The 25,777-nt window shown below is 39.0% G+C and overlaps 1 protein-coding gene across 1 annotated transcript in view; it reads left to right on the top strand.

The window, feature by feature from the left end:
- The first annotated feature begins 1,132 nt into the window (after nt 1-1,132).
- Nucleotides 1,133-25,777, top strand: part of VSNL1 (visinin like 1) — a 96,451-nt gene continuing 71,806 nt past the window's right edge. The window contains exon 1 of the mRNA XM_049652493.1: nt 1,133-1,369. The gene's annotated coding sequence lies outside the window, so the exon portion shown is untranslated. The remainder of the gene's footprint in view (nt 1,370-25,777) is intronic.

The raw sequence follows: 25,777 nt of genomic DNA, 5'->3' as shown, positions 1-25,777 counted from the left end.
TCCCTCCTGAATGTAAACCTCAGGATGGGGTTTTATTCGCTTCATGTATCCCCAAAGAAGTGGCTAATACTAAGTAGTTGGTTAATGCATAATTTTTGAATGAACGAATGAATTAATGTGCAAACATACACACTTGAGGAAAACTGATCAGGTTGGAAACATCTGGGAATTTTTGCTTTCCTGGTAGGGAGGCGACCAAACATTTACTGGACACTACTCCTTGCCAAGTCTTCTAGGCTTTGGCAGGACAGTGGGGAGCGGGGGAGGGCTAGCAAACACATGCATCCTTAATGGACACAAAAGGGGGCACTATAATATCGCTTGGTCCAAGCCCTTAATCCTCGATTCCAAGGATGGTTTGTTCCCTCCCATCTACCACCCCCTCCCCGAGCATAGTCAATAAATATTTATTAACTGCATACTGAAGGCGCTTGTTAAATGTTTGTTGATGGTTAGCATGATTTGTCCAAGGTCATACAGGGCAAGGAGTCTCGGAACCAGCTCCCTTCAACACACATTTCTCTACCCGCCCTGGATAGGACTGTCCTCACAGCATAAGACCCTAGGATGCAATGGCCCACGGAAAGTGCCCACCGTAACTATTCCTTCACAGGGGCCGGGTAGGTATGGTCACAGCTAGCTCTGGGGACATACTTCCTTTGGAGAAAAGGATTTCTGCAGTTTTCTCTGTCATCTTACAGACCGACAAAGGGTCGGTCGGGGGTCCCCTGGGAGCCTTGGCTGAGAGCCTTGGGAAAAGCAGGCTCCAAGTGTCCCATTTCTGGCCTTCGCCTTCACCACCAGACTCCATAACAGCGGGGCGTGGTGAGCCCAACTTGCTCTCCCTACCGCCTGTCCAGGTGGAGGCTGCTCCGGTAGCCTAGCTCCCTTTTCCTCCGTACTTTCCTTTTGAGTTTCTGCTAAAATCTGGAGACCTGGAATCCATCCGCGGGAACTCCGAGCCCCTCCAACTGAGCATGCGCCAACGCCAGGCTGCTTTTGGTCACCGGCTCCACAGCTCTCTCCACGCTGGGGCTGCGGAGCTGGAGGAAGAGGGAGGAGGGGAGAGGGGAGGGGGTGCCTCGAGAGGCGGCGGCTCGCGCGCCTGCGCAGCCAGCTCCAGGGACCCTAGGTTTTCTATGGGATTCCCAATCTGCAGCAGAGACTTACCCGAGCTTGTTGCGGCGGCGGCTGGGCTTGCGAGGCGCGATCCAAGAGGGATTTAAGCAGCCTACAGCTCCAGAGAAAAAAAGAGCGCGAGAGAACCACACACAGAGACGGCTTAACCGTTTATCTGAATTATACATATATATAAAGAACTGTTGAGTTTTATTATTTTCATTAAGTGACCGTGCGCAGCGCTATAACTGTAAGTGGAAAATGCAATCTTCGTTGCTTTTCTGCATGTGTAGTACAGCCAATTGTCTGAGAGATGCTTTGGCTATTGTCACATACTTTGCATAGAGCGTCCAAATGCCTGGTGACAGTTGCTTTGGTTAAGGCTGGCCATCTGAATGTGTTGTTAGTCAAAGGGGGATCTTTGGGGATGATGGGGGTGGGGGAAGGAGGAGTGTTTATATGCGGCGTGTTTGGGGGTTTGTCTGAAGCTAGATTTAAGATAGGTGAAACAGAGGTGCTTTTTTAGTGTAAGTCTATAAATAAGCGGATTTCCTCACACACATTTAAGTAGCTGTTTGACCGATTGTGAAGTTTTCCGGTTGCTGATAAAACTATTGAGCGGCTGCAGTCAAGTACCAACCTGCCATCCGTGAGCTTGGTGCACCATTTTTCTCACCGGGGAAGAGCAGTGAAGGTGTTTGCTAAGTGAAACTGAGTAGACGAGATGGTGTGGAAACCGGGGTTGGTTTCCAAGCGGGGTGTTAGTGTTTAGAACCACGGAGCGACGCGCAAAAGAAGCACATCTCTCAGTATTGAGAAATGAGTAGATAATTTTTCGGTTTTGATTCTTCGTCATGATGGTGAATGAGCAAAAAAGGGGAGATGTTCAACCACATAGTCAGCCGTCTGTCTTGAGCAGAGTCTGAGACCCAGAGCCTCTCTGAATGGAAGCTGTCAGACCCAAACTAGTTGCCTGCCTCTGCACCCCGTATTCCCATTCTGGAATGCGGGGTTGAGAAATGTAAGCCCAGATGTGTTACATTCGGTGGTGTTTCTTTAAAGGAGAAAAGGTCGTTTTGTGTTTTGAGTTAAAATGGGTTGTTCCGTGCCCAGGAACTAAAGCAGGGTCTTTGCAAGGTCAAACCCACTGTGGAAACCGGGGGCACTGGTGAATGGCGGTGGAGGGACAGAGGAAATGGTGAGGTTCTGGGCGAGCACTCAGCACTGCACGGATGGATCGGTGCCCTGTGAGATTCGAGAGTGGGAATCCATTTTTCTAGAGTTGTGCTCCTGCCCATATTTTGGAGACTAAAATGAAATGGAAATGTTAGTGGGTGTAGAAAACACAACTGGATACTATCTGTGTGTCACATCCCACTTGAAGACAAGAAGAGCAAAGGAGTTGTATTTCTCCATATTAATTTTTGTTTTTAATTTAAAGGAATTTCAGGCTGAGACAAATTAAAAATGAAACTCTTGTGAAAACATATTTGACCCCCACTTCATCTAGACTGCGTGTGGTGGTGATGGGGAGGTGGTCCTGCATCATTGAATACTTCACCCATAAGTGCACTCTCATTAAGCTTGGGTGTTTAATAACTCCAGAAAATGCTGCACTGAAGCAGTTGGCAGAATGGCATGAGGCAGGCAGGCAAGCGAAGAGCATGGCCAGTGAGCTGGATGGATTTCCATGGAAGAAGCAGATTCAGTTTCTGTAATGAAATAAATTTTCCTTCAAATAAGGCAGATCATTATAGGGCTCATTGGCCCTTTAGTCAGTCCAACTATTTTGAGCTCCTCAAATGAATTTGCAATTTCTTTACATGGATAAAATTTGAAATAAAAAATTCGAGAATATTCTTCTCCGTGGAAACCCAAGGTGTAAATCACTGTTCTTCTCTTCCTTACCCCAGGGCAGAAGGATCAATCATCTGTCATAACTGAACCATACTCCTCGTCCTCACTAAGAGTTGGAATGTGCTTCATGAATCGTGCAGTTTTTACACTGCATTGATAAATGGGTAGTGCAGGAAGAATGGGGGATCTGGTACGAAATCTTAGAGGTGTTTAGTATCAGATACCCTGGCTCATGGGCTGCCAGTCATAGAGACGTACCAGACAGAGACCTTCTAAAGTATCTAGTTCAAACCCTGTGTTTTACAGATGAGGCCATTGAGGCCCAGAAGCTAGGGAGCTAGGGAAATGTCAGTTAACTTCTAGTCTATGAAATAAACAACTACAGAGTAATGTTGAGTGGAAATGTTCCCTTCTCTCTATACTTTTAGCATCTTCAGTGACATCGCTAAAGTCTTTCAATAAATAATTGTCTGGTCCCCAGCACATCTTCAAGAGAGTCCCAAGGTTCCTTTTCACACGATTATCATTTCTCCTTTCTTGCAAGGTCTCTTTCTATCTCTTTTCTATTGCCCCTCACCTACCATCTACCCACCTTATTCACTGTGTAACCTGCCCTTCCTGGCTGCCTCTGCATCTCAGTTAGTTTCTTTGGAATCCTTGGATTTTTTTTTTTTTTTTTTTGAGAGAACTGGCACATCACTCAAAGCTCCTGTCCAAAGACTGCCCAGACCCATCTCCGTCTCCTCCATGCTCTAATCCTTCAGGGACTCCAGGCTCCAGAGACACTGCAGGTGCCGTCCTCACTCTTCTGCCTGTCTTACATCTTCCAAAACTGCTGCAGCTGCAGGGTCTGGGTCCTCGCGGAGTGAGGCGACTGCAGTGTAAACACACAATGGGCCCTGCCAGCTCTCCCCTGGCTCCTAGAAGGCAGAACCCAAATCCAAGATGCCTAACTGTCCCCAGCCTTCTTGGAAATCCTCCAGATGCAGCCACCTGCAGAGAAGGGGAGGGGCGGGGGCGGGGGGCGGAAGACCGAAGGAAGAGTGCTTGAGCGGCTCAACCTGAAGTGGGCGCTAGAGAGGACGGCAGTGCCGCCTGCAAAGCCTTTAGGGCTTGGCAAGCCCTTGCACAGCCTCCTTCTCGGTCTTGCAGCACTGGGACTGCAAAGCAGGCAATGATACCTGCCTACCTGGGCCTTCTTCTCTTTCCTCCTTTTTATATTATCTTTCCCTCTCGCTTGATTTTTCTATTGCTCCCTCGTTTTCTCTCCTGAATGCCCAGATAATACAGCTCTGGGCCATTTAAAGATAATCCAGGCCCTCCTGTTCCTTTTTGAAGAAATATAAATCTCCCAGGACCTCAGAAACATAACCAAGGCCACCACAGATGCACCCTTTGGGAAAGTGCCAGGAATTCTTACCTGAAAAAAAGCTGAGACATTAGGGAAGGCTTGAGGAAGACAGTCTACTTCTTTCTCCTTTGAAAGATAAGTTAAATACTCTTGGAAGTTTTTGATGAAGCATGGAGGTGAGTATCTCAACACAGTCACCAATTAACATTTAATTTAACCCCTCCCCTCATGGTAATCCTTTGTTGAATTGGGATGAACTCTGTCTTGGATAGAGTCTGTCCCTAACAAATACTCTTGGGTCAGATGTTACCTGGTCTTACTATCCCACTCTGAAAATAGTCGTGCCCAGGCTATTCTGAACACCAGGTAGCCTATGCAGAGACCTGCAGCTGCCAAGCTGCTTCAATTTGCTGTGCTGTGAATCTCGTTCTGCAATAGGATAACTGGATTAGAAATGTTGTCCTGGGCAAGCTATAGGTTTGCCGTTGGGGTTGCATACAGGTATGGATTACAAACATTGCTGAGGACCTCCTTGAGGAGTTTCATAAAATGACAGTATAATGTCAATAGCAAACAAATGTTATCCTACTTCACGAGAGCAATACCTTTTAATGTCCTTCTAAAGATCTGTTTCTTTGTACTGAGTGATATCTATGCTCCTTAGATTAGTAATTATTTAGAAAGATTGGAAGACTCTTCTCAAAGAAGGATCACATTCAGTTTAGTCTAAGGTTGAAATTGACAATGTCCATCTCAGTTACATTTAGTAGATATAAATGCATTAATTTTCCTGAAGTATCCAATGGTACACAAATTAATACATGATTGATATTTCTCCTCTCCCAATGGTTAATTCACATAATTGATACAGTGTAGGAACTGAATGGGATCCACATAAATTACTTAATCCATCCCTCCAATACATAAAAAACATAGGATATCAAGGAACATTTTCATTTTAAAGAGATATCTACAATATGAAAGCATAGTCTACAAGGGTGTATATTTTAATGATCTTTTTAATATTTCCACAATATTTGTACAATGTCTTTTATAGTACTTTATAATATATGTCAATTATATATCTGTTCCGAGAATCAGTTGTAAGCACCTTATTAATTAATTACATTAAGAAATTAAATTGTTTTGACTAAAAACATTGCACAATTAACATTGCTTTCAATATTCTTATGTTACTGAAAGGAAAAGCTGGACTGAATATTATTTTATAATTTATTTTCACTAAAGATATAAAAGCACTATAATAATACCTTCAAGAGTTCATTTTAATCCACGCATAATTTTTATCTCTTAAGAAGTAAAAATATAAATTATTTGTACCTATCTACAAGAACTGGTATTAATAAGTCAAAGAGGGAATTTAAACTCAGACTATGGTAGCTATGTGTACTACTTAGATCATGGGTCCCTTGAGCTATGGAATTATTTTAACATGTTCACACGGTGAAGGGACCACAATAGTGCATTTCTCATTTACATTTTGTTTCTAATGGTAACATGTGCTCTCTTAAGTGAGTCAAAATAGTTTGAGTTGCTCCCAGCCTGGTTCATTGAGAACTTCATAAATGGGGAACTTGGGGGTGCTTTAGAAACTATTTAATGAATGAAACAGAAATGGAATAGCAAGTTACTCAAGAATCCTCACAGAGGTTTGACACTTTAATAATAAGGTGCCTGTGAATACATTAAAGAGATGTTCTATACCCTTATCAGCGAACTTAAAGCATGCAAGTTGGGTAATTTGTCATGATTCCTATGCTTTCTCTGGATTTCTCTACCGCCTTACTTCACTCTACTTCAAACGCAGATGAACTGCTGTGTAACCCCCAACTGTTTTTTTTTTTAAGACAATTCATTGCTTTTATAACCATTTGTTGGATTATTTTCAGGTGAACAATCTATTTCCTCTTGTTCTAAATTACAATTCAGACTTGGAGGACTCTCATTGATCAACTGGCCTTCAAGCTCAATATATTTGATAAAATAATTGCTGAACTTTTTATAGAAAATAAGGCTCTCATTTTATGAAGTATCACTCATAACAGGCAAAGTGTTAACATAGCAGTTACATTTACTTGCTATTATTACAGATCTATAGAATGAATTCTTATTTTCTTTATTCTTGTTCATATAGGGACTTTTCTGACAACAGAAATCTGTCACTTCAAATATTTTTATCTCCTTTGTTTGGATTTTGTTTATTATCTCTTAGGCTCTGAATTTTTTTTTTTAATCTTTATTTTTAAGACAGAGAAGGAAAGACAGAGTGCAAGCAGGGGAGGGGCAGAGAGAAAGGGAGACACAGAATCCGAAGCAGGCTCCAGGCTCTGGGCTGTCAGCACAGAGCCTGACACGGGGCTCAAACTCATGAAAGCAAGTTCATGACCTGAGCCAAAGTCAGATGCCCAACCGACTGAGACACCCAGGCACCCCAGGCTCTGAACTTTTGAGGATCTGAATGTAAATAGATTTTTGCAAATCACTAACATGTTAAATGGGCTTTGGAGCCTGGGTGGATTTTTTTTAACTCAAAAAACTAGACCCTAATATTTCTGTTGTTTCATATTTTATTGTAATTGAAAATTTCTTAAAATATTAGGCTCTGGTGCTACAGAAGTCTCTGGTGTTTTATATTTTGTATTGGTTTTATTAATTTGTGATGAGTGTGTTTATTTCTGATTTCTTGAGACCCAATCTTTTTTTTTAAGTTTTTTTTAATTTATTTTGAGAGAGAGCAGGCGGGGAAGGGCAGAGAGAGAGAGGGGGAGAGAGAGAGAGAATCCCAAGCAGGCTCCACATGGTCAGTGCTGAGCCTCACGTGGGGCTCGAACCCACGAACCATGAGATCATGACCTGAGCCGAAGTTGGATGCTCAACCGACTGAACCACCTAGGCACCCTGAAACCGAATCTTAAATTGTGAGTGAAATGTCTCATTGGAGGCTCATTAGGCATTATCAGTGAAGTTGATATGCTTATGAATGTATTTTATTTTAATGCATCAAATAGTGCTGTGCAAGTCAGACTTTCAATTAACAACTTCTATTTGTTAGAATTCTTTGGCAAGTGGTGTTATGAGTTTATGAAAGACAAAACCATCCACTTAATCTTTACTCCTCTTTCGTTTGTGAATAGGAAAATTCCTCAGCCCTCACCAAGGTTTTAACTGACTCAAAAGAAATTATGATAGGAAATAAAAATAAGAGTTTTCAAGCTGGACACACTTAGGTATAAAAATCCCCCAGTTCCACTAGCTTATTAGTTCAAAGACCTTGAATAAGTGGTTCAAGCTCTCAGCCTCAGTTTCCACTTAAAATAGTAATCACAGGATTTTTGAACAGAAAATGAAAGACTACATATGTAAAGATATAATGCTTCATTATTAAAAATGCAGGGCACCTGGGTGGCTCAGTCGGTTAAGCATCCAATACTGGGCTCAACTTATGATCTCATGGTTTGTGAGTTTGAGTCCCCCATTGGGCTCTCTGCTGTCAGCACAGAGCCCACTTCAGATCCTCTATCCCCCTCTCTTTCTGCCCATCCCCTGCTCACGTGTATGCTCTTTCTCTCTCCCTCAAAAATAAAAATAAACACTAAAAAAAGAAAATGCAATAAATGACAGTTATTATTGTCAATTATTGTCATTACCATTATCTCCATCAGAAATCAATATCCTGAAACACGTTAGTCTCTGAGTTGTAGTAGAACCAACATTCGTAGTAGAACGTCTGAGCGAGGAAGTGAGCTCTTAAAAGCAATGAACACTGAACAGTGCTTAGCCTACCTTGTAAAACAAGTATCCATGGAGTATACGTGCCAAGTACTGTGTAGTCACTGTGGAATCAACATTAAATAAGATACAGTCCCAGCCTTCAAGGAATTTATGCCTAATGAGGAAGACAGATAAATGCAATTTACTAAGTCGGTAAAATAGAAAGTGGCATGGATGCATAGAAAAGAGAATTTCTAGAAGAAATGCCTACACTGAGACCTCAGCCTTCCCATTTTTCTTATTCTTTCTTTCAGTGCATCTCCTTTCCATTATACCTTTTATCTACTGTCATCCCCCTGCCATGTAATAGCAGTATATAATTGGGCCCAACAGAATATGGAACTGGTAGCACATTTTTACATTTGTTTCCTTATTGAATACATTTCATAATTGTTTTTCAAGGCATAGTAGTCTCCCTTTATCTGTAGTTTCACTTTCCTTAGTTTCAGTTACCCCCAGTCAACCCAGGTGCAGAAACTTTTGATCCTCTTGAACACTCATCAGAAGGTCAGCAGTAACCTAATGTTAAGTCACATACATGCCTGTGTCACTCACCCCACCTCATGTCATCACATAGGCATTGTGTCATCTCATATCATCACAGGAAGAAGAAGTATGAGTACAGGACAATAAGATATTTTGAGAGAGAGAGAGGGAGACCACATTCACATAACTTTCATGACAGTATATTGTTAGTATATTATTAGTTATTGTTGTTAATCTTTTACTATGCTTAACTGATAAACTTTATCATAGGTATTTATGTATCATAGGTATTTTTCCTATAGGAAAAACCATAATATATATAGGGTTCAGTACTATCTGCAGTTTTGTGTATGTGTGGGAGGACTCTTATGTGATCTGTTCTTTTATTCTTTTCTCCTAGGGCTTTTATGATAAGAAAAGCAATCCTTCTTACCTACCGAGCTGAAAACTTGTTTCCAGCCTGTCTGTGCCTGTGTGGGTGTGCACACAGGCACGAACATGCACACACTTGCATGCGCACACACACACACGATTTCAAAAATGGTATTATTGTCTTTAGTTCTTCTCTTTTTAAAATGTTTCTTCATTTATTTTGAGAGAGAGTGAGCAAGCTCACGTTCACGCGAGCCAGGGAGGGGCAGAGAGAGAGAGGGAGAGAATCCAAAGCAGGCTCCAAGTTCAGCGCAGAGAAGTGGGGCTCGATCTCATCACCGTGAGATCATGACCTGTGCTGAAATCAAGAGTCGGACACTTAACTGACTGAACAACCCAGGCGCCCCTGTCTTTAGGTCTTCTAAGAGCCATTTTTCATCTCAGCTTTTTCTCAATTCTCCCCATATTTCCTGCTTCATTTTCTAGGGAAATTCAAGTATATTTCTAATCTGTGGTTAAAAAGGAGAAACGTTTTCTCCTTTTGAAATCTGTAAAAGTCACACATCATTCTGAGGGTCTGTTGTATAGTAGGGGAGTCTTAGATCATTCCTAGAATTGGTCAGGACTTTTGGTGTTAATTAATTTGGGGGGCGCATTTTCTCACTTGTGAAATGGGATTAATATATTTACTTTATAGGGATGTCAAAGACCATATGTATGTGTATGTACAGATATGCATATGTACAGGTGTATACACACATACCACCTAAAAGAGCTTAGCATAGTGTAAATAATCCTCCCTCTTCAGACTTCCACCTGCCCTCTTGCCATTCTCCTCAGTCTGCATCCCACTGTTTCTCCTAGTCTCCTGTTGTAAGTGTTCTGCTCTAAGCATGTTTGTTCTAACTCAGTCAACGTCCTAGCATAGACCTGTGTTCTGCATCCATTTGGGAAAGCTCTTCCATTTATTTAAGACGTCCCTCCTGCTAAAGTTCCCAAAGCTTCCAATGACCAACATTCAATTGATGAACAGTCTTTCCCACACCAATGACCTACGGTGTGCTTCATAAATAATGTCAGAGAGCATCTGTCAATGTTTACTTGTCTTCTGCCCTCTATCCTCTTTTTCCTTCATCTTTTCCTCCAAGGTGCTTAGAGTGCCTGTGACACATCCCCATGACACCCTGATGTCATTTCTTTGGTCAGGCCTAGTGCTATCACTTAGTCCATCTGTTGTCCATCAAATAAATATCTATCAAGTAACACCCAGTAAATGGCAGGAAGGGAAGCCTTGGTGGTACACACAATTAATGTTGTAGAACATGTTTGAATCAGGAGTAGCGTATCAGAGCCTTCGTTTGTTGAGTGTTTGTAGAAGTGCACACTGGTGCACATTGACAAAGAGCAGAGAACAGGTCTCAAAGCAGGAGTGAGGGAGCAATGCCTATACACGCATACATGATATGTATACAGTAAGTTTAATGTACCATCATAGATCATTTTATATTTTTAAGCGAAATATTTCAGAGCAAATAGCTTTATACCAAATCAGTACTTATGAGATGGTATTAAAAGAAAGGCCTATTGAAAGTTTCCTCCTTGTAGATGAAGTGGCAGAGTTAAAAGGGAGGGTGGTTTAAATTTGGTAGTAAGGACATTTTAAACTTTCTTTCTTTCTTTTTTAAGATGCTCCTCTTATGCTTTTTTTAAAAATTTTTTAACATCTGTTTATTTTTGAGAGACAGAGAGAGACAGAGCATGAGTGGGGGAGGGGCAGAGAGAGAGGGAGACACAAGATCTGAAGCAGGCTCCAGGCTCTGAGCTGTCAGCACAGAGCCTGACGCAGGGCTCAAACCCACAGACTGCGAGGTCATGACCTGAGCCGAAGTCGTATGCTTAACGGACTGAGCCACCCAGATGCCCCTCCTATTCTTTTGTTTGTTTGTTTGTTTACTTATTTATTTTGAGGGGAGGGGTAAAGAGAGAGGGAGAGAGAGAATGCCAAGCAGGCTCCACACTGTCAGGGCAGAACCTAACTCAGAGCCTGAACTCACAAACCATGAGATCATGACCTGAGCAGAAATCAAGAGTCAGACGCTTAACTGATAGCCACCCAGAAGTCCCAAACTTTGTTTCCTTAAAGAAATATTTCCAAAACACTGATAGTTACTTCCCCACAAAAAGTTTTGTGAAAACTTTTTTTGAGGGAGTTCATGCTTCCTGCATCCCACTCTTAGATATTCCTAGTGCATGTGTGTATTGATGTAAGTCTGAGAGTTCCTCTTGTAAAGATCCCAGAGTCTGTTTAGCTTTGCTGGACCTTATGTTTCCAATGTTTACTCAGGGAACTCATGTTAAATTACACTTATCACCATCTCCTTGCCTTCTGAAGAACCCAGTTGGAAAAGCTGCTTTAGCAGGACACAAATGGAAGTACATAATGGAAAGACCATAAAAGTAGGTGGCATTAGCTGTGTTTTAGGCATCACAGCTGTGCTGTAGTCATCATCAATGCAAAGTCCTGGAAAAATCAATTAAATTTTTCTGAGTTTTCATTTCTTCATGTGAAAATAAATATGGGTCTCAATTTCGTAGGGTATAACATACAAGTTGTGAATAACATAGTCTACACTTGATGATGTTCACATCACATTTATGATGTCACAGTTTACCCAGCAAGGAAGGGGGAAGAGAAGGAGATACTTCTTGAAGTGTGCAGTGTTTGTAAATGTGCCTGGCATATCCCATGCCTCTACACAAAGGGCTCTGCCAGGTTCTTTGCTTTACTTGCATATTACTCATCCATGTTCATAGCAATCCAATGAGACGGTATTATCTCTACTTTAGATGAATAAATTGGTACAGGGATTGAGTAATTTGCCTAAAGCCATGTGGTTTGTAAGTGGTAACTCTAAGATCCAGAACAGATCTGTGCCCTTTGTGACTACTCACCTGTCGTTTTTATGTTCATTACATTGTTTCTATATGAGGTACTATCTCTCTGACTCATCAATGTATTCATTCTTTCAAAAAACACCTATTGAATATCTGTCACTTGCCTAGCAGTAGACATGCAGGGTGAACTAAAATAACCATAATCCTTGCCCTCATAGAGATCAGAGTCTAGTTAGAGAAACATAAATAATCACAAAATAGCTTAACATTACAAATAAGATTAAGTACACTGGAAGAAAAATACATGATGCTATAAGAAAATGTGACAGAAAGACTTATTTTGAAGTGTTTCAAATAATAGATTCCAGGGAAATCCAGTGAGAATCGCCAAGTCTTTTACAAAGAACATTGTCCAAGGGGTCAAGAAATCTTCATATTCTAGCCTGGGCTTTGCTTCTAGCTTTTCATCTTGGTTAAATCACTTTCTCTTGATGGGCATTAGTCTCATTATATGTAGAATTAGTAGGATTAGCTAGTATGTCTCTACTAACAGCCTTCCAGCTCTATCTACTATTACTGAAAATCTCATACATTTTCTTATCATAATTTTAAAGTCATATAAGTGTTATACAGCAAAAATCTAGCATTGAGCCATTTTCTCAGGAATAGATACAGATTTGTCTCCATATATTTATACCTCGCCTTGTCTCAGAAAGGATTAAATACTTCTATTGTTCTTTATTTGTGCAAAAGCAATATGATAAGAAAATGAAATAAGCTGTTTATTCAATATTGGAAAAGAGATTAAATTACTATTTTTTGCTGGCTGTATATAGAGAAAGTTGGAAGATTCAAGTAAAAATAAAAAACAATAAATGTTTGATAAGGAGTTTAGACATGAGATAAATTATAAAAACAAATAACTTCTTTCATTTTAGTCTACCAAAAAAGTATTCAGAAATGAAAAGTGGAAAAAATATTCTATATACAATAGCAACCAAGATGATAAAATATTTAAGATTAAAAGTTTTAAGAAAAGCAAAGTGCCTTGGGGAGCACAACTATAAAATCTTATTGAAGAACAGAAAATATGATAACAACAAATGAAAAGACAATATGAACACATCATATAAGGTAAGGTATAGACATCATGTATTTGTAATATATAATAATTGTAATGCCACAGGATTTTTTATTGTAGGCATCATTTAAGTTTTTTTAACTTGGTTTTAAAGTTTATCTGAACACTGATCCTCAAATATCATGTAAAATTTGAATATCATGTCAAATTTGAATACCATGTAAAAAGAATAGAGTAGTCTTGCATTACCAGATGTTAGAACATATAAACACTGTAGTCAAATTAAGATGGTGTAGGCATATGAGTAGACAAATAGACCAGAGAACAAAATAGAGAATCAGAGACAGCTCATTTTCTTTGGGATTTTATGAAATACCACTAAGGGTGCCATTTTAATTTAGTGGGAACTAATTTAAGACAAACACCTGATTGTCTACTTAGAAATATCTACCTAGATAGAAATATCCATCTCACACTATATAAATGTATTCCAGATATAGTAAAGACTTCAATTTTTTTTAAGGCTTAGCAGAAAGTCCAGGAGATGTATTTGTAACCTAGATGTAGTGGGAAATAAGCAATCCAAAAACTCTAAAAGGGTAGGCATATTTGATTACATAAAAGATACTATGTTAAAAGATGTTATTAACGTGGAAGTGTTCAATACTTTTTAGTGAACTTTAGAAGATAAGGTTCTGTATCCTCTGGACCATAATGCCTGGTTCATAGCTGAGATTCAGATGAAAGCATGCAAGTAGAATGGGATACGGGTCATGACAAGAAGGATAGATTTTGTTCTAAGAATTTTGAGTGTGAAAGAGCAAATTAGTTTTCAATGGATTTCTTAGGTTGTCTCTTTGGGGCTCACAAGTTTCTTCTATGAGAATATGACAGTTAATCCAGCTCAACAAACAGTAACTGACTAATCCAGTTTAACAGACATTGAGTGCTTATTATGTACCAAACCCTGTACTGAAAAAATTTGGAAGCAAAAAAAGATAGACTCTCTCATGGAGCTTATGGTATGGAAAGGCATGACAAATGGGTGATTAAAAACTGATTAGTCTGAAAAAAAGGGGGAAGATTATGCTCCTGTGGGTATGCATAACAAAGAGACTTAGTCTAAGGAATCCTGGACTGACTCAGAGTGAGATTTATGCTGGATATCTAAGTAGGGGTGGAAGTTTGCCAGTTCAGGAAAGGTATAGAAGGAGTGCTCCCCACACAGGTAATAGCATGTGCAAAGAGCTGGATTTGATAGTGAACCTGGTAAGAAACTGGAGTGAGGCTGCAAAATTAGTAGCAAACAGCCAGGTTCCAGGTTGTGATGAATCTTATAAGGAATGTTAAGGGATTTTTTTTTAAAGTTGTTTTTTTTTGTTTTTTTTTTGTTTTTTTTTACTGCATCATGAGAGCAGTAAGAATCTATTAAGGATTTTAAAAAGGAAGTGACTTGATCACCAGACTTAAATTTTCAAATGATCCTTCTGGAGAATGAATCAGGGAGACCAGTTTGGAGGCAGTTGTATTTGTCCAGGTGAGAGGTGATGTTGGCTTGGTCTAAAGTGGTACAGCACAGCTTCAGAGACCTGCACAAATTTGGCAGATGTTTAGGAGGTAGATCATATAGGAATATGACTATTTGTGAGGAGATGGAGAAGAAAGTCAGCTACTGTGTTAGTGAGCAACTGTGTAGAGAACTGTACAATTCTTCAGATGGAAAACATATGCCAAGTGTCTGTTCTTTTTTGTCTCTTAAGAATGCAGCTCAGGGGCACCTGGATGGCTCAGTCTGTTAAACGTCCAACTTCAGCTCAGGTCATGATCTCGTGGTTCATGATTTCGAGCCGTGTCGGGCTCCGTGCTGACAGCTCAGAGCCTGGAGCCTGCTTGGGATTCTGTGTTTCCCTCTCTCTCTGCCCCTCCCCCGCTCACACTCTCTCTCAAAAATGAATAAACATTAAAAAAAAAAAAAAAAGAATGCAGCCCAAAAGTTAATCAAGAAAATGACACTCCCTTTACATTGTTCTAAATAGGTACACTCGTCAGAATAAAACATGGGACTCACCCCAAACACCCTCACCAGCCAGCAGGGTCTGCAGTACTCCCAGCCTGTGGAATTGCTATTGGAGTCTGTTGAGGTTTAATTCAAGCCTTTTGAGGCTTCTTCTAGTCTACACTTTGTACCAGGTGTTCCCCATCTTTTTTACCACTACTTTATACTTCTAGGACTTCTCTGTAATGCCAAGTTTTTCAGACTCCCAAGGCTAGTAATTGTAATTTCATTATTAGTTGATTTGAAAGAACACATTGGGACAAATAGCTACTATGAATTCAATAATGTTTAAAATTCACCTTTAAAATTTACATTATTGATAGCAATAGCATTGACACACATTTAAAAAATAATACAATGATATGTGAAAGATACACTATTCCATTTCTAAGGCTAACATTCATATGTATTCACAGACCCTTTTAAATAATTGAATGCATTCTTCCACTTCCAGACTTCATTCTAGCAATCCACAAACCAAATTTTATCTTTAAGTCGATCATAAACTTTTTAAATTTTCATTAAGAAGCAAAGCTAATGCTAATATGGTCTCTAACAATTGCACATTCTTTAGAAATCAGAGTAAATTTTTGTTCCCTAATGATGGCATTTAGACAGGACATTGAGATTATATAAATAGGTATTCTGTCTGTTTTGGCATAAATTGGGCCCTAGATTTAGAATCCAGAGTCTGTCCCCATTGATGGTTTCTCTGCAGGTTAGCTCTGCACCCACTATTGATGAAGGATTGATACCAAATCTCTTCCATTCCAAATCTCTGAAAGAGCAAGCAGGCTCCAGGCTCTAAGCTGTCAGCACAGAATCTGACACGGGGCTAGAATCTGTGAACCACGAGATCATGACCTGAGCAGAAGTTGGACGCTTAAGCGACTGAACCACCCAGGCACCCCTAATACAGTAACATTTTAAAAAATGAATTAGAAATGAGAGGTTTCAAAAAAGGAAAATGAAGATTGTCTTCTCATTTGTTCTATCCCACACTTCTGATTGTTAAATAGAATTTGTATGTGGTTTGGCAGCCTCCTCTGTGTCTTCTTTGAGTCTTTCTGACCTAAGATACACTTTCAGAGCCTATAAGCTGAAAGAAACCATAGCTGGCCAAAGATGTGTTCCGTTTTGGCACAGAAATGCATATTTATTATTAAGTGGACTTTATTACACCATCTCACGAGGGTGTTCAGAGAGGCCTTTAAGAAATTATTCCAATCCTCATGCATAGGATTCTGGAGCAAAAACAGCAGCAACTATAAGCCATTACGGCCTCATTGTGTGTGTTTTAGTACAATGGCAAGAAACCAGGTGACTCAAAGAGTCACGCTTGTGCCAACTTTGAGTCTCTCAGAGCCTCTCAAGTTGCCTTGCAAATGTGGTTAAACAACAGTGTTTCAATATCCCTATTCAAGATGGAAATTTAAATTGTATTAAATCATTTTTCAAAACACTTACTGGATGCCCATGTGGCCTAGGCATTGATGAGTAAGAAGGGGTCCCCCTCTTCCAAGGGTTCCAAGAATCTAGTGGGGCCAGGCAAGTAAGCAAGTGATTACAGAGCACAAAACTACCTTGATGTGGTTAAAGCAGTGGATGTTCCATTGGATATATGCCTCCTTGTATTCACTGCAGCATTGATCAGAGAACTATTTTTTCCTAAACCGAAAATGGACCTGCTTTAAATGGGTAAAATTCTTAGAGGATGGCACAATTTTCTCTTCAGCGTTCTGCCACATGTTTCCTTTGAATGAATGTGATTAGTCTTTATGATAAGAGTTGGAGGAAAACATTATCCAAAATCATAAATGACACCCAAGCCATTTGATTAATTAACCATCAGTGATGTAAAGTCCTTAGGAAAACATCAGAATTAGACAGAAATATGAATTCCAAATGCTTTAAAAGAAAACATACTATTTTTTTATTGTGAAACATTTCACACATTAAAGTTCAGATAATAATATAGTAAGTATCCACTGTCCTACTGCCTAGAATTCACAACCATTAATATGTTCTCATATTTTGAAATTCTCTTCATTTCTCTTCTTAGTTCTACTCACCTCTCTTTTTCCTCAGAAACATTCTATTGAACTTAGCATGCATTTTCTTCACGAATATGCTTATTCTTTTTACTAAATACATGTCTCTATAGTATCATCTTTGCTCTTTGACATTTAAGTAGATGACATCATACTGTGTGTCATTCTCCTACTTATCCTCTCAAAAAAAATTTAGATCGCAATTTTTATTCATGTGATATCATTTATTCATTTTAACTACTATACAGTACTTCATTATGTGACTATACCTCCAATTACCTATCCATTTCCTATTTTATGGTCATTTAGGTTGCTCTGACTTTTTTTCCAGTGTTTGCTATTAAAAACTTACAATGTGCGTCTTTTTCACATATCCCTTTGGATATTTGTGTGAGTTTCTGTAGGGCGTATGTGTTGAAATAGAATTGCTAGATCATGTTCTATATGCACCTTCTGCTGTATTAGATATTGCCAAATTGTTCTCCAAAGAAGATGTACCAGTTAATATTCCCACAAATAGTATATTAGAAAGAGTTCATACTTCTTTGCAAACAATTGGTATCAGCATATTTTAAAAATATATTTAATTTTTTTAACATTTATTTATTTTTGAGAGACAGAGCATGAGTTGGGGAGGGCCAGAGAGAGAAGGAGATATAGAACCTGAAGCAGGCTCCAGGCTCTGAGCTGTCAGCACAGATTCTACAGCCATGTAGATTTTCTTCTCTATTGATTATCTAGTTTTATGCTCTACCTATTATTTAATAGTATTGTTTGTATTTTTCTCGTTCATTACTTGGAATACTTCATATGTTCTGAATAAAAATTCTTTGTTATTAGGTACATTGCAGATATCTTCTCCTTGCATATTACTTATTTAACTTTATTCATGGTTTATTTTGTCTTAAAAATAGTTTTTAATCTCGTAGTAGTCTTATTTATCAATCTTTTACCATGATTTGTGCATATTGTGTTAATTTGGGTTTTAATCCATCGGAATATATTTTGTGATCAGTTGGAAGGTTGGCATCTAATTTCATTTTTGCCCAAATGTTTGAGCACCTAACTGATCACTTCCTTAAGTTAAATTCCTGGCATGAAGAGTATTGACAGTTGAAGGGGCTTGATGCCTATTACCAAAGATGCTATTTTTTTCACTAGTCATTAATAACTAATATGCTAGAAACTTGAAATATTGAGTATAAAATTAAACTACCTTTATTTTATTTTTATTTTTTTATTTTTATTTTTGAGAGAAATAGAGACAAAGCACAAGCTGGGGAGGGGCAGAGAGAAAAAAAGCAGGCTCTGAGCTGTCAGCACAGAGCCCAATGTGGGGCTCGAACTTGCAAACCACAAGATCATGACCTGGGCCAAAGTCTGACACTCAACCAACTGACCCCACCCAGGCTCCCCCAAACTATCTTTAAACTTCTGTTTCTTTTTGCTTTTTTACTCATTGTCAAAGAGTGGCATTTAAATTCTTTTTTTTTTTTACATTTTATTTATTTTTGAGAGAGAGACAGACAAAGCACAATTGGGGGAAAGGCAGAGAGAGAGGGAGACACAGAATCCGAATCAGGCTCCAGGCTCTGAGCTGTCAGCACTGAGCCCAACGCAGGGCTCAAACTCAAAAACCATGAGATCATGACCTGAGCTGAAGTCGGATGCTCAACTGACTGAGCCACCCAGGTGCCCCTCAATAGAGTGACATTTAGGTGGACCTTTGAGAATTCCCATAAATATTCTTTTCTTTGGGAATGTTTGAGGAGGACTGTTTTCTGCTTAGTCTCAGACACCTGGCATGATGAAGGGATATGCCTCAATATCTTGGCATATCTCTAAAGTGTCTCTCTGACATATAGTTCACTTCTCTTTCTCACTTCCCTCCCCAGTAGAGCAGGTGTGTTTTTTAAGGAGACACTTTCTACAAAGAAACATAGCTTTTTAGTTTTTGTCTTGTTTCTTAATCCCTTAAGAGAGAGCCTACTGTGGAAGAATGAATCTCGAGGACTGCACTGAGATGTAGATGCTTGGGAGAATCACGCCTTAGCTGGGTGATTTATTCCTACACACCAGCCGTACACCAAGAATGTCTCACATTCATGTTCCAAGAAAGTTATAAATTGGTTCATTTAATGGGCCCATAATAGAATAGTCAAATTCTGAAATGTTAAATCTATTAACACCAATGGTTGACTATATTTGGCATCAAGATTTTTTAAATGAATCCATCTATGGTTTGGTATTATTATAAAACTTTTTCCGAATGCAAATGGAATATATAGATCAATACTTTTACAATTTTACAGATGAGGAAGCCGAGTCTCAGAAACATTAGTTAACTGCCCCAAATTGTAAGACTAATAAACACCAAATAAACCAAATAAAACTGAGCTTTCCACTGTTCAATCTTGCTTTTTTTTAAAGTTTTTAAAGTATATTTATTTATTTTGAGAAAAAGAGAGAGAGCATGAGCAGGGGAGGGGCAGAGAGAGAGAATCCCAAGCAAGCTCCGTGCTGCCATCATGGAGCCCGACATGGGGCTTGAATCCACAAACTGTGAGATCATGACTTGAGCCGAAACCAGGAGTCTGACGTTTAACTGACTGAGCCACCAAGGCGCCCCCATCTTGATTTCTAAAAACCTCCAAAAGCACTCTAGAAACACAGAGAAAAACAACTTATAATTTTTAAATATCCAGAATACCAAGAATAGATGGTTTAGCTATGGTATGCATCAGGTAATTTTCCTGAGTGGTAACCCACATTTTGCTCTTGGTCCTAGGATACTGTCTGATTCAAACCTAACACAATTAATAACATTTTTTAAGTGACACTGTAGCCCTAATATGACTTAAGGCTATTTATTTCAGTTGTTTCCTGAAGTTGGAAATAATTAAGGACTCTGCTGAGTTACATATCCTTATTGAGTTCGTGAGCAGGCAGATAGGGGAATTTAAAGTTGACCTTTCCTTCAAACAATTTGGCATACAACCTATTTGCACTGATGTGTGAAATGAACACATTCATATGGTAACTATAAATCACTGTCACTATCAAGAAAGGAAGTTTATGTTTAAAAATTATAGAAAGTTAAGATACTCATTTTATGACTATTAAGTACCTACTTAGTATCTGGGACTGGTCTAGATACAAAGAGTGATAAATAAGACAGGCCAGGTTCTTGCCCTCTTTGAGCTGACATTCTATAGTGAAAAAAGACCATCAATAAATAATCATATAAATTAATGAATACTTTAGCTAAGTTCAGATAGTCTTACGGGCTACAAAGAATATAAAACAAAGTAGTGAGATAGTCGTTGGAGAAGAGGCTATTAATAGTTACTTATTAATAGTAATTACTATTAACAGTATTAATAGTTTGAATAGAAGAACTCAAAAGGTGACATTTGATCAGTGACTTGAATGGTGAGAAGTCAGCCATGAAAGATCTTGGAAGAAGAGCGTTCTAAGGAGAGAGAAAACTAATGCAAAGGCCTTAATGGACGAATGAATGTGGCGTGTATGAGAGAAGGCCACAGAGTCCCTAGCGCTGCAGCATAGGAAATAAAGGAGATTGATAGGTGATAAAGTTGGAGAGGCAGGGTGACAATACACCCCAATTTGCTTAAGATAGTCCTGAATAATACCTATTGTCTTGGTAGAAGTAATAGCACTTTCCTTCACTCTCAGTGTGCTCTTTGGACAATAAATTATAAAGTCTCCCTATTGAGAGTTAAATAGGGGCCAAACTATTTGGTTTCAGACAGCAAAAGAGCAAAAAACTTTAGAGACCAGATAGCAAATTTATTCCTTCTTGTTCCTTTGGCCCTTCTTATTTTAATCTGAGTTGGAGTCAAAACATTTTATTTGGCATTAGCGTGATGTATGCAGTAGGATAAGGGAGATATACAGATAAGAGCTGGTTGCCCACAGAGAACATCTTGTGGAACGGTTTTTAGATTTAGATCTGAAAGAGGCCCTTAGTCTTACCTAGTGACTAGAGCAGGCCAAGATACTTGTGCTAAACCAAAGAATTAACACTAAGAGGAAGAGGAGAGGGGGTAAAGGGAGAGGAAGAAAGTGGAAGAGCTCCTGTCCTAAGCGATACAATTTTCAGTATTCTATATTATCTCATCTTCAATTTTTACAGTTTAAGATAAAATGAAAGCTATGAGAGCTTTGATAGCTTGATTGAAGTCACACAAATAGAATTAACTCTCGGATTTGAATCTAACTCCGTCTGACTCTTTCCATTAGGTTATCCTGTCCACCTGAAGCTTTCCAGCTGTCTTCCAGTATTTCTTGATCCGTGAACATGCCATGTTCTTTTGTACCTCAATGTGTCTATTATTTCTACCTGACAATCCCTATCCAACCATTGCAAAGATTGCTTCTCATGTGAAGCTCTCCTTAATTCCCACAAATATGGTTGTTTCCTCTGCCCTTCCATAACAGCCATACAAATCTCTGTTACGCAGTTTTATTCATCCATCCATTCATTCATTCATTTATTCAGCTGTTGAATATTGGGCATACAGCAGTGAGCAGGACAAACACAATACCCAACCTCACTGAGCTTATAGATAGAGAAGATTAATTAGCCAAGATATCAATGTCATTAAGAAATGTCTTTATTAAATTTCCTTTATCTCATTTATTCATTCATTTGTCCATTCAGTAAGTGCCTACTATGCTAACAGAGATCTGATAAAATATTGAAACATTTTTGAAAATGCAAATTCAGTGTGAGCATGAGTCTCAAAGTGTAAGACCAAAGTAGTGAGAGATAAAACGGAAGGAAAGGCACCAGCAAGATCATGGTGTCCTCTATGGGTACTTTGAAGGAATTTATACATCCTTTTTAGGCAACAGGGAAGCACTGAAGGCTTGAAGTGGTCAGATATTTATTCTAGTAATAACAGTATGGTGACAGTGTGAAGAATAAATTTGAAGGGTAGAGACTGCAGAAAGACTAATTACATAGTTGTTGACAAAAAAACCAGTAGAGTTTAAAATAAAATAGAGTTAGTCAAGGCAGAATTTCTGACTAACTAGGACTAGGGTACAAGGAATGGAGAAGCATATACAGCCTCCTAAGTGTCTGACTGGGCTTGTAAACTCATGACTCTCCCCTGAATTACTGAGACAGAGATGAGGTCTCACTGTATCCTCCATTATCCTCAAAGTTCTTTAAAAGACAAGTAGCCCGTTTCTTCTGTCACCTTCTGTTTTCGTTGATGCACTCTGGGTGAAAGCTGCGTTTGAAGAGAATATTGGATTTGTGGTCAGGAGATGTGGCTCCGGAACTAGATCTTAAACAGACATTCCCCACACTCTTAGAAGAAGCTTATGTTTTCTCTAGGCCTCAGGTTCTCATCTGGAAAAGGAAAGCATTGATCTAAGATCTATTTGTTTACTCTCTCTCTCTGCACCTCAGCCTTCTCAACTTTATAATAAGGACGATTAATTAGAATTTACAGAGATCTTTTCAAGTTCTCATATTTTAATGTGAGTTAATATAGTAACCTAGAGGAGATCTTTCACTATTCAGCATGAATGTGCTACCATAGAATCTTTTACATTTTTAGGGATGTCCTTATCGCTCCATATTATACATTGTAACTAAATGTGTGCAAATTATTTTTCTCTCCCATTGGATCATTGGTTTCTATGGGAAATAAGCAAGCAACTTCTTTTATTTTTATTTTTATTTTATCTATTTATTTTGAGAGAGAGCATATACGAGGGGCAGAGAGAGAGAGAGAGAGAGAGAGAGAGGGAATCCCAAGCAGGCTGCACTCTGTCAGCACAGAGCCCAACGTAGAGCTCGGACTCATGAACCATGAGATCACAACCTGAGCTGAAGTCGGATGCTTAACCAATTGAGCCACCCAGGAGCCCTAAGCAAGCATTTGTTATTTATCCCCATGCCCAGATAGATACATAGTATGATTTCTGCACATAGTCTGCGCTTTTTATTGATTTGTAAGGACGAAAAGAGGAAAACAACATACTTCATTTTTTTGCAGTAAATAGTTGTAATTATAATGTGTATTCAATGTTGTATGCCCACTTTTTGCACTTAGCATATCATAAGTAATTTGCCATGTTTCAAACTTGTACTTATGCTTTTATATTCCATTGAGTCAACATACCATAATTTACTATTTCCCTAAAACTAGAGTTTCTACCATTACTAAATAAAGCTGTAATAAATATATCCCTTTGTATAATTTTTTCCTCTTCGAATTTTTCTTTAAGATGGGTACCCCTGGTATCAAAAGTGTTGCTGTTTACTGCTTCTTCATTTCTATTTTTAAGTGGGTTGCAGGAACATGCAGTTTTACTGTGCTTGATTATTTGTAGGATTGGACTTGGCCACTGAGATTTCATCTCTGTTCATACTCTGTTCTTGTTGGTTGTTGAGTTTTCTATCAAATTCTCTTACCATTTATTTTTTTTTTAATTTTTAATGCTTTTTTAAATTTATTTTTGAGAGACAGAGAGAGAACAAGCAGAGAGGGAGGGAGAAAGAGGGAGACACAGAATTGGAAGCAGGTTCCAGGCTCTGAGCTGTCAGCACAGAGCCCAAGGCGGCACTCGAACCCACAAGCCGTGAGTGAGATCATGACCTGAGCCAAAGTCAAATGAGCCACTCAAGCGCCCTTCTTAACCAATTATTTTTAAGCACCTTTAATATTTAAAAAACATTTATGTTGCCTATTTTTTCTTCCACTTGACATTTGCTATTTTTTTCTGGTGTTTTTAGACTCCCTAAACTTTGAATTTATGTAGTTCTATCTATCAATCTTATCTTTTATAGTTTCTGTCATTGCTTTTGCTTAGAAAGTCTAACTTGACCTTAATAAATAGGTTAAACATGTTTCTCTGTGTTTACTATTTGTGTTTATGCTGGTATGAATTTTCTATGTACACTCTGATCATTCATCTAATGGTTCCCTTAATAATTGGAGTTTGCGGGGCGCCTGGGTGGCGCAGTCGGTTAAGCGTCCGACTTCAGCCAGGTCACGATATCGCGGTCCGTGAGTTCGAGCCCCGCGTCAGGCTCTGGGGCTGATGGCTCGGAGCCTGGAGCCTGTTTCCGATTCTGTGTCTCCCTCTCTCTCTGCCCCTCCCCCGTTCATGCTCTGTCTCTCTCTGTCCCAAAAATAAATAAAAAAGGTTGAAAAAAAAATTAAAAAAAATAATTGGAATTTGCTTTATATATAAAGCATATAAAGCTATGTGTATGGATACACATAGCTATTAACATTTTGTCTAGCGTATCTTCAGTTTCTATTAGTTTTCTTTGACATATTTTTATATTAAGCAGTTTATTCCGAATGTTAATGATTTTTTAAAAGATGGTACATAGTGTGGTTCTGTTGCAGGATATTTTTTTTTTTTACCTCAATACCCCGGATTCGTTGTCTCACCGCTTCGAAGAATGAAGAGGTAGACACAAGATGAGAAGCAGACTAAAGTTTATGAAGGTATAAGATTAGAAAGTAAGAATTTGAGCATAAGGTCAGTATGAAAGCTCTCTTTACAGAGAGGTGGCATTCGAAGGTGAAAGCCTGCGGACTGTAGGCAAGGGACTTTGTTTTGTAAGGTTCTGGTTGGCTCCCTCTTCCCTTACCCTTTGTTCCTTCTCAGGTTCTACCCTTATTGGGCGGGTAACTCTAAATGCCTAATCATTCCTTTTTGATTGGCTCATTTGCATTGTATGAGGCATGGTCTATGGTCTATGGTCTAAGTTCCTTGTGGGTCATACATTTTATGGTCTACTACTTATTTTTAGTTAGGTCTTTTGTCAAATTCCTGAGGGGAACCTGTGAGGGGAGTAGATGGTGTCTGTTGCATACTTAAGAGGAACCTTACCCCCCAGGGAGTTTGTTGTAGTCAAACCCTCCCAGCATTGTTCTAAAATACTTGTTTTTCCCCTCTGGGGGCCTCAGGTCCCAACGTCTCCCTCTCTGCCTATTTTATCCTTTTTTCCCTATCATACTTCTGACTTACATTTTTTCCACCAAATTGCTATCAAAAGATGATGGCACCACTTATAAAATTATATTCCCTTCTCCTCTTGTTCTGAAAAGCTTCCCTGATCATACATTAAGTAATTATGTATAGCCGAGTCTATTTCTAGACTCTCCATTCTGTTAGGCTGATCTATAGGTCTATTTTTGTGCCAGTAAATCCTTCACTTATTCAAGGAAAGCTCAAATTTCCTTTCCTGAGTCTTTGCTTCTTCTAGTTAAACATCCTCCGTTCCTTCAATTGCTGCAATTGTATTAAGCATTCAAGCCCCTCCCCAGCCCCCAAGGACCTGAAGCTGGTAACTGGGAAAGAAACAACCTAGCCTCTAGGTACTGGAAATTGCCTCACTTGAGTAAAGAAATGCATAGATCAGGGCAACACCCAGGCAAGAAAAGAGAATGGTGAACCTTATATTGAAATAACAGTTTCTGTTCTGGAAAGTACTTTCTTCTTTCTCATCTCCTTTAACAGTGCAGAATAGTGAACAGTGGATCAGAGCCTTGCAGGGTTCAAGTGCAAACTCCACCAATTTTTTGCTGTGTGACCTTTGGAAAGTTTCCTAAATTCTCCAAGTCTTATTTGCCTTGAGTGTAGAATGAAGGCATAGTAATATGTACTTCATTAAATTACTATAAAGATGAAATGCATAATACATGAACACAATAGTAAGT

This window comes from Panthera uncia, assembly GCF_023721935.1.
Source record: "Panthera uncia isolate 11264 chromosome A3 unlocalized genomic scaffold, Puncia_PCG_1.0 HiC_scaffold_12, whole genome shotgun sequence".
In the NCBI taxonomy this organism is placed as follows: domain Eukaryota; kingdom Metazoa; phylum Chordata; class Mammalia; order Carnivora; family Felidae; genus Panthera; species Panthera uncia.
This window is presented reverse-complemented; position numbering and strand designations above follow the sequence as displayed.